Here is a 6,000-nt window from a genome sequence, read left to right as displayed (position 1 = left end):
AACTGCAAGTACATACACACAGCCTACTTACCATAATCTTAACTAGAAGGAAAAAAATCACTGTTTGGGGAATGACGACAATTTACCAAAATTACTTTAACAGTATCTCCCTGTGGCAATGAAACTTAAATGCTTTGGGGTTAAGGTTTAGGATAAGATTTTAAAGGCCATTGTAATAACCATTAGGACCTAATAAAAATAATGAGCAAAACTTGTGATAAACAGGCATTACACTGAGGATATCACAATGGCAAACACTCCATATAAGTAAATAGGCCTATTAGCTATGCTGCACTACAGCCAGGCATACCTAATACCAAACATCTGGTTGAAAACAAAAAATAATCAAATAATAATGGGTGTCTCCAAGTAGTCATGGATTTGGAATATGAAATAAGATTTCACATGTTAAGTTTTCTATTCCATGGTCTTTCTGCAATACAGCTCTGCTCTTTATCAAAGTCAGAATTAAATTTAAAAACCAAATTTTAACATCTGTGTATTTTGCTACTTAAAAGCTAACATATTTTATTTGTAAACCACTAGAATTGTTCTATAAATAGAACTAGAAAATAAAACACAAAATTGAATTTGAAGTCCCTACACTTTTTGTTAACATGGGCATTTAAATATTGAGGCTCTCATACATTTTCAAGATACAGATTCCATGTTAATTTCAAAATCTGATTTTGAAACATAAATGCATTTCAAATGTTCACAGATGTTAGAGTTCAAAAACTCAAATTTAAGACACATACATTCTCTGGCAGTAGTAAAGTATATTGTATTTTTGAAGAATTCACAGAACCCTTCAGAAAATGTTTGTGTAAAGTCAAGAAAAAAGTTAACTTGACACTGTAACTGAAGTCTGCCTCATGACAATTACAAAAGACTAAAAAACAGATAACTAACCTGTTTATTATAATCTAAATAAACACCAATAAGTTTTAGATAAACTATCTGATGAATAGTCTAGAATATATCAAAATGATAAACACCATCTCCAAACAAAATTTTTAAATATTTGACTTAAGTGGAAAATAAAAAACAATAGTTCTGGCATTTGCCCAGGACATGCATTATCAAACTCTTTATTTATTTTACATAGTAACTTTCATCTCAAGAATTCCATCTTAATGTTAAAAATCTTGAAAATAACCAGAGGCAAACATTCTGCCTGATTCTCCTCAAAAATCTCTATAAGAGATTGTGTGCCCATCAAAATTTAAAGACCAGCTTAAACAATTATATTGGGTTGGCCAAAAAGTTCATTCCGGTTTTTCCGAAACATCTTACGGGAAAACCCGAACGAACGTTTTGGCCAACCAACCCAATGCTTAACAAGTAACTCTTCTCTCTCTCTCTCTCTCTTTCTCTCTCTAGCTCTCGATCTCTCTCAATCTCTATCTCTTTCACACACACACACACACCCACACCCACATACCACCCCTTCCAACACACACACAAAGAAATTATACCAAATCGATTTTTGGGTCTAAATAAACAGGCAGTAAATAACTATTTAGCCTAATATTTTTAAGTTACTGTCTGTCCTCTGATACATTTTTGGATATGCTCAAGTTTTTCTACACAATTAGTAAAAATTTTTTTCATTTCAGTACTAATGCAAAAAATTTTAATGTAAGTGCTTTCTGGGCCATTGGGATGTCTGCTTTGTGTCTGAGGATGCAAGATGATTTTATTTGCCATTATGTTTATTGATCACATGGTCACCGGGTAACAGCACTTACTGTTTGGTGAGCTTAGCAGAAATGGACTTAAGAGATAAAAAAGGCATTTTTAAGCCAGTAAAGGTAAAAGGTAAATTGCATTGCAGATGGCAGAAGGAATATATATTTTGCAATATTTTGAGAAAAGGAGAGTGTTGGGTGACACTCAGGGAATTGCATTAACTCAGAGAATGATGTAGAACCTGCCAAGCCAAAGACAGGAGCAGGGAGCAGGCAGTGTGATGTTCACAAGGGGAGGCATGACCCAGGTTCACTGATGCTGTCCATTGGAATGGCATTGGCTTCATAATCGTGTTGGCACTAAATGATATATTTATTTGATTTTATAGTTGTATAAGATCTGTAAAAAATGAGATTTTTATATAAGTTTATATTTTTACATATTCATATTAAATATAAAAATTTTTTAATATAAAAAAACTTAACTGAGTCTCCTGAATTCTTTTATTTACACACAGAAAAATGGGTTTTCTTATCAAATCTTACCATTCCTCTGAAATCTTCTTGTCTGCCTTTCCAACAGATTGGCAGAGCGGGGACATTTCAGACAATTGCTAAATCATGACCAAAGCTGGGACCCCTGGACCACATCTTGCTGGCAGAAAATACAGTCTTGCAATGTATTCTTTTTGTTTTTGTTTTTTTGTTGTTTTGTTGTTGTTGTTGTTGTTTTTTACTTTATTTATTTTATTTATTTATTTTTGGCTGTGTTGGGTCTTTGTTGCTGCGCGCGGGCTTTCTCTAGTTGGGGTGAGCGGGGGCTACTCTTCGTTGCGGTGTGTGGGCTTCTCACTGTGGTGGCTTCTCTTGTTTCGGAGCATGGACTCTAGGTGCGTGGGCTTCAGCAGTTGTGGCACGTGGGCTCAGTAGTTGTGGCACATGGGCTTAGTTGCTCTGCGGCATGTGGGATCTTCCCGGACCAGGGCTCGAACCCGTGTCCCGTGCATTGGCAGGCGGATTCTTAACCACTGTGCTACCAGGGAAGCCCTGTATTCTTAAATAGATAGATTTTTATCCAACAATATAATTGCTTATGGCTCTCTGAACAAAGGTTTCATAATGTTTGGCTCCAGCATTATAGCAGTAAAGAGAATAAAAATTATCATACTGATTTAATGTATTCATTCATTCAATCATTATTTATTAAGTATACAGGACAGTGTAGTGGGTTCTGGGGACACAGTGCTGAATTTTAAAGCAGCACCATGGCCTCTGCCTTCATGGAGCTTATGGTCCAGTGGAGAAAATCATTAGTAACCACACAATCATGCAGCCAACAAAGTAATAACCAACTATGGTATGAATTCTGAAGTCACCTACTGCTGCAAGGATGTTGTACAGATAACCAAGACAGGTCATCAAACTGATACTCTATTGCCAAAAAGGGGGCTTTGCTTTGATCAGAACGTTGATGTAGACTAGATTTCTGGCTGTCAACACAAAGAACACAACCTGAAAAGTCACACAAGTCACACTTTCCATAGTTGCTCTGAAGGCCCATCAGTTGTCCAGGGACATAGTTGACCTGATACTGCAAGTTGAACAAAAGTTTCCCACTGAGGAGGAAGAGGAAAGAGAAGGAGAAGGAGAGAAAAGGGAGAAGAAGGAAGGAAGGAAGGGAGAAAGAAAGAAAGAGGCTTCCCTGGTGGCACAGTGGTTGGGAGTCTGCCTGCCAGTGCAGGGGACACGGGTTCGAGCCCTGGTCTTAGAGGATCTCACATGCCACGCAGCAACTAAGCCCGTGTGCCACAACTACTGAGCCTGCACTCTACAGCCCACGAGCCACAAGTACTGAGCCCGCGTGCCACAACTACTGAAGCCCGAATGCCTAGAGCCTGTGCTCCGCAACAAGAGAAGCCACCAAAATGAGAAGCCTGCGCACCACAATGAAGAGTAGCCCCCGCTCACCACAACTAGAGAAAGCCCGCGTGCAGCAATGAAGACCCAAAACACAGCCAAAAAATAAATAAATAAATTTATTTTTTTTAAAAAAGAAAGAAAGAGGGAGGGAGGGAAGGAGAGAGAGAAAGAAAGAAAGGAAGGAAGGAAGAAAGAAGGAGGGAGAGAAAGAAAGAAGGAGAGAAAGGAAGGGAGGGAGGGAGGAAGGAAGGAAGGGAGGAAGGAAGAGAGAAAGAAGGAGGGAGAGAGAGAGGGAGGGAGGGAGAAAGAGAGAGAGAGAAAGAAAGAAAGAAAGAAGGAAGGAAGGAAGGAAAGAAGAAAGAAGGAAGGAAGGGAGGGAGGGAGGAAGGAAGAAAGAAAGAAGGAAGGAAAGAAGGAAGGAAGGAAGGGAGGGAGGGAGGGAGGAAGGAAGAAAGAAGGAGGGAGAGAGAGAGGGAGGGAGGGAGAAAGAAAAAGAAAGAAAGAGAGAGAGAAAGAAAGAAAGAGGGAGGGAGGGAGGAGGAAACTGTGAGATGCAATGAACAGCATCTTCCACACCCACACTCTCCATTGGCTCCCATCTCACGCAGAGTGAAAGCCAGTATCCTTCCAGAGGCCACAGGCCTAAGTGAACTACTCCTCCAGCCCCCAGCCCCTCGTTGTCCAGCCACGCTGGTCTCCTGGCTATTCCTGGAAGCCACCAGGAGCCCACCCGACCCCAAGGCTTTTGGGGAGTGATCTTCCCCTGGATATCCGCGCCCCCCACAAATCCCGACTGCAACACCACAGGGGACCTCTGTCTTTTAATGTTATCCCCATGTGGGCCAATGACGGCACACCAACGTGCAGTTAATAACTATGTTAAAATAGTTTTTGAAAATATATTGAGTACTTACTAGGGGTCAGGCACTGTGCTAAATGCTGCACATGAATTATTTGTTTAATTGGTGCTGCCACCCCGTCAAGGGTATTCTCACCCTATGTTGCAGAAGGGGAAACAGAGACTTAGAGAGATCAGGTAACTTGCCAGCGGTCACACAGGCGGCAAGGGGAATGACCAGGATTAGAGCAAGGATTCAAATCAGGAACATCTGTCTCCGAAGGTCAAGCTCTCAAACACTGTCTTATATGGCTCACCCATTTAGGAAACGGAGCTCTACAAAACACCAAACGAGTGCGGTGTGTGTGGATAGCACTTCAGCGGTCCATCCAGTTCAAGAATGACTGCTAGGGCATCTAGCAAAACCCAGGGAACAGGTGCATTGCGTCACCTTTATCATAATAATAACAAGGAGGAGGAAGCAGATGAGAATGACAGTGAGAGAGCAAAACCTATCACTTATGAAGGATTTCCATGGGATGTACCGAGCATTATGCTTCAGACAAACTCCTATAAATATTATTTCTTGGTTTTTATAAATATTGGTCAGCAGAGAGGTTGGGGTTTTACTCTGGGAACTATCTGAAGTGCAGGTTATATATTACAAAGTACAGTCAGGTCCGCACCCCTTCACTTTGTCAGTTGGCTTGCGGGGGGGAGGTTTAGAGAACAAAGTACAATGTGCACGAGCAGAAGGCCGTTCACTCTACAAGGAGGCAGCCCTAGAGGCAGCAGGAGACATGGTCTTGCCCAGAGCACAGTTCTAGGTCTACTTCAGCCTGCAGACAAATGGACCCTTAAAGTCAAGTCGCAGGCCATGGACACCCGCGATAATTCTCACCAGGCAAGTGTCTTTAACGAATCTTACCAAACGCTGTTTGTAGCCATTTCTAACAATCTTAGTAAAGAGCCAGAAACGTCTTGAAACATTTTAACTTTCAAGAAGTTTAAAGCAATTGAGCTACTTAGAGTCGTTAGCAACAAGCCTTGAAAATGACCGTTTAGGGACTTCCCTGGTGGCACAGTGGTTAAGACTCTGCGCTCCCAATGCAGGGGGTCTGGGTTCGATCCCTGGTCAGGGAACTAGATCCCACATGCACGCCACAACTAAGAGCTCGTGAGCTGCAACTAAGAAGCCTGCCTGCCGCAACTACGACCCAGCGCAACCAAAATAAATTAATTAATTAAATTTAAAATAAAACTTTAAAAAAATAAAATGACAGTTTAGGTTTTCAAAGAGACTATCTTATGTTCTCTGACAATAATTCGATGTCTATTAAGACAGCTCCTAGTTATTGATAATAAAGCCATGTCATCAGCCTATGGGATAATGCTTTCTATTCCACTTTCCACAACTAAAAACATGTGCCATCTAAGTTGAGAAAAATGTTAGACTAAAATATGAGAAGAAATATCTAAAGGAAAGAGCGGTTGAAGTTGACCATTGCTAGATGTCAAGCCCTGTCATAGGCATTAGGGATACAAAATGAA

This window comes from Eubalaena glacialis, chromosome 12 (genome assembly GCF_028564815.1).
Source record: "Eubalaena glacialis isolate mEubGla1 chromosome 12, mEubGla1.1.hap2.+ XY, whole genome shotgun sequence".
NCBI classification, from domain to species: Eukaryota; Metazoa; Chordata; class Mammalia; order Artiodactyla; family Balaenidae; genus Eubalaena; species Eubalaena glacialis.
Note: the sequence above shows the minus strand (reverse complement) of the source record.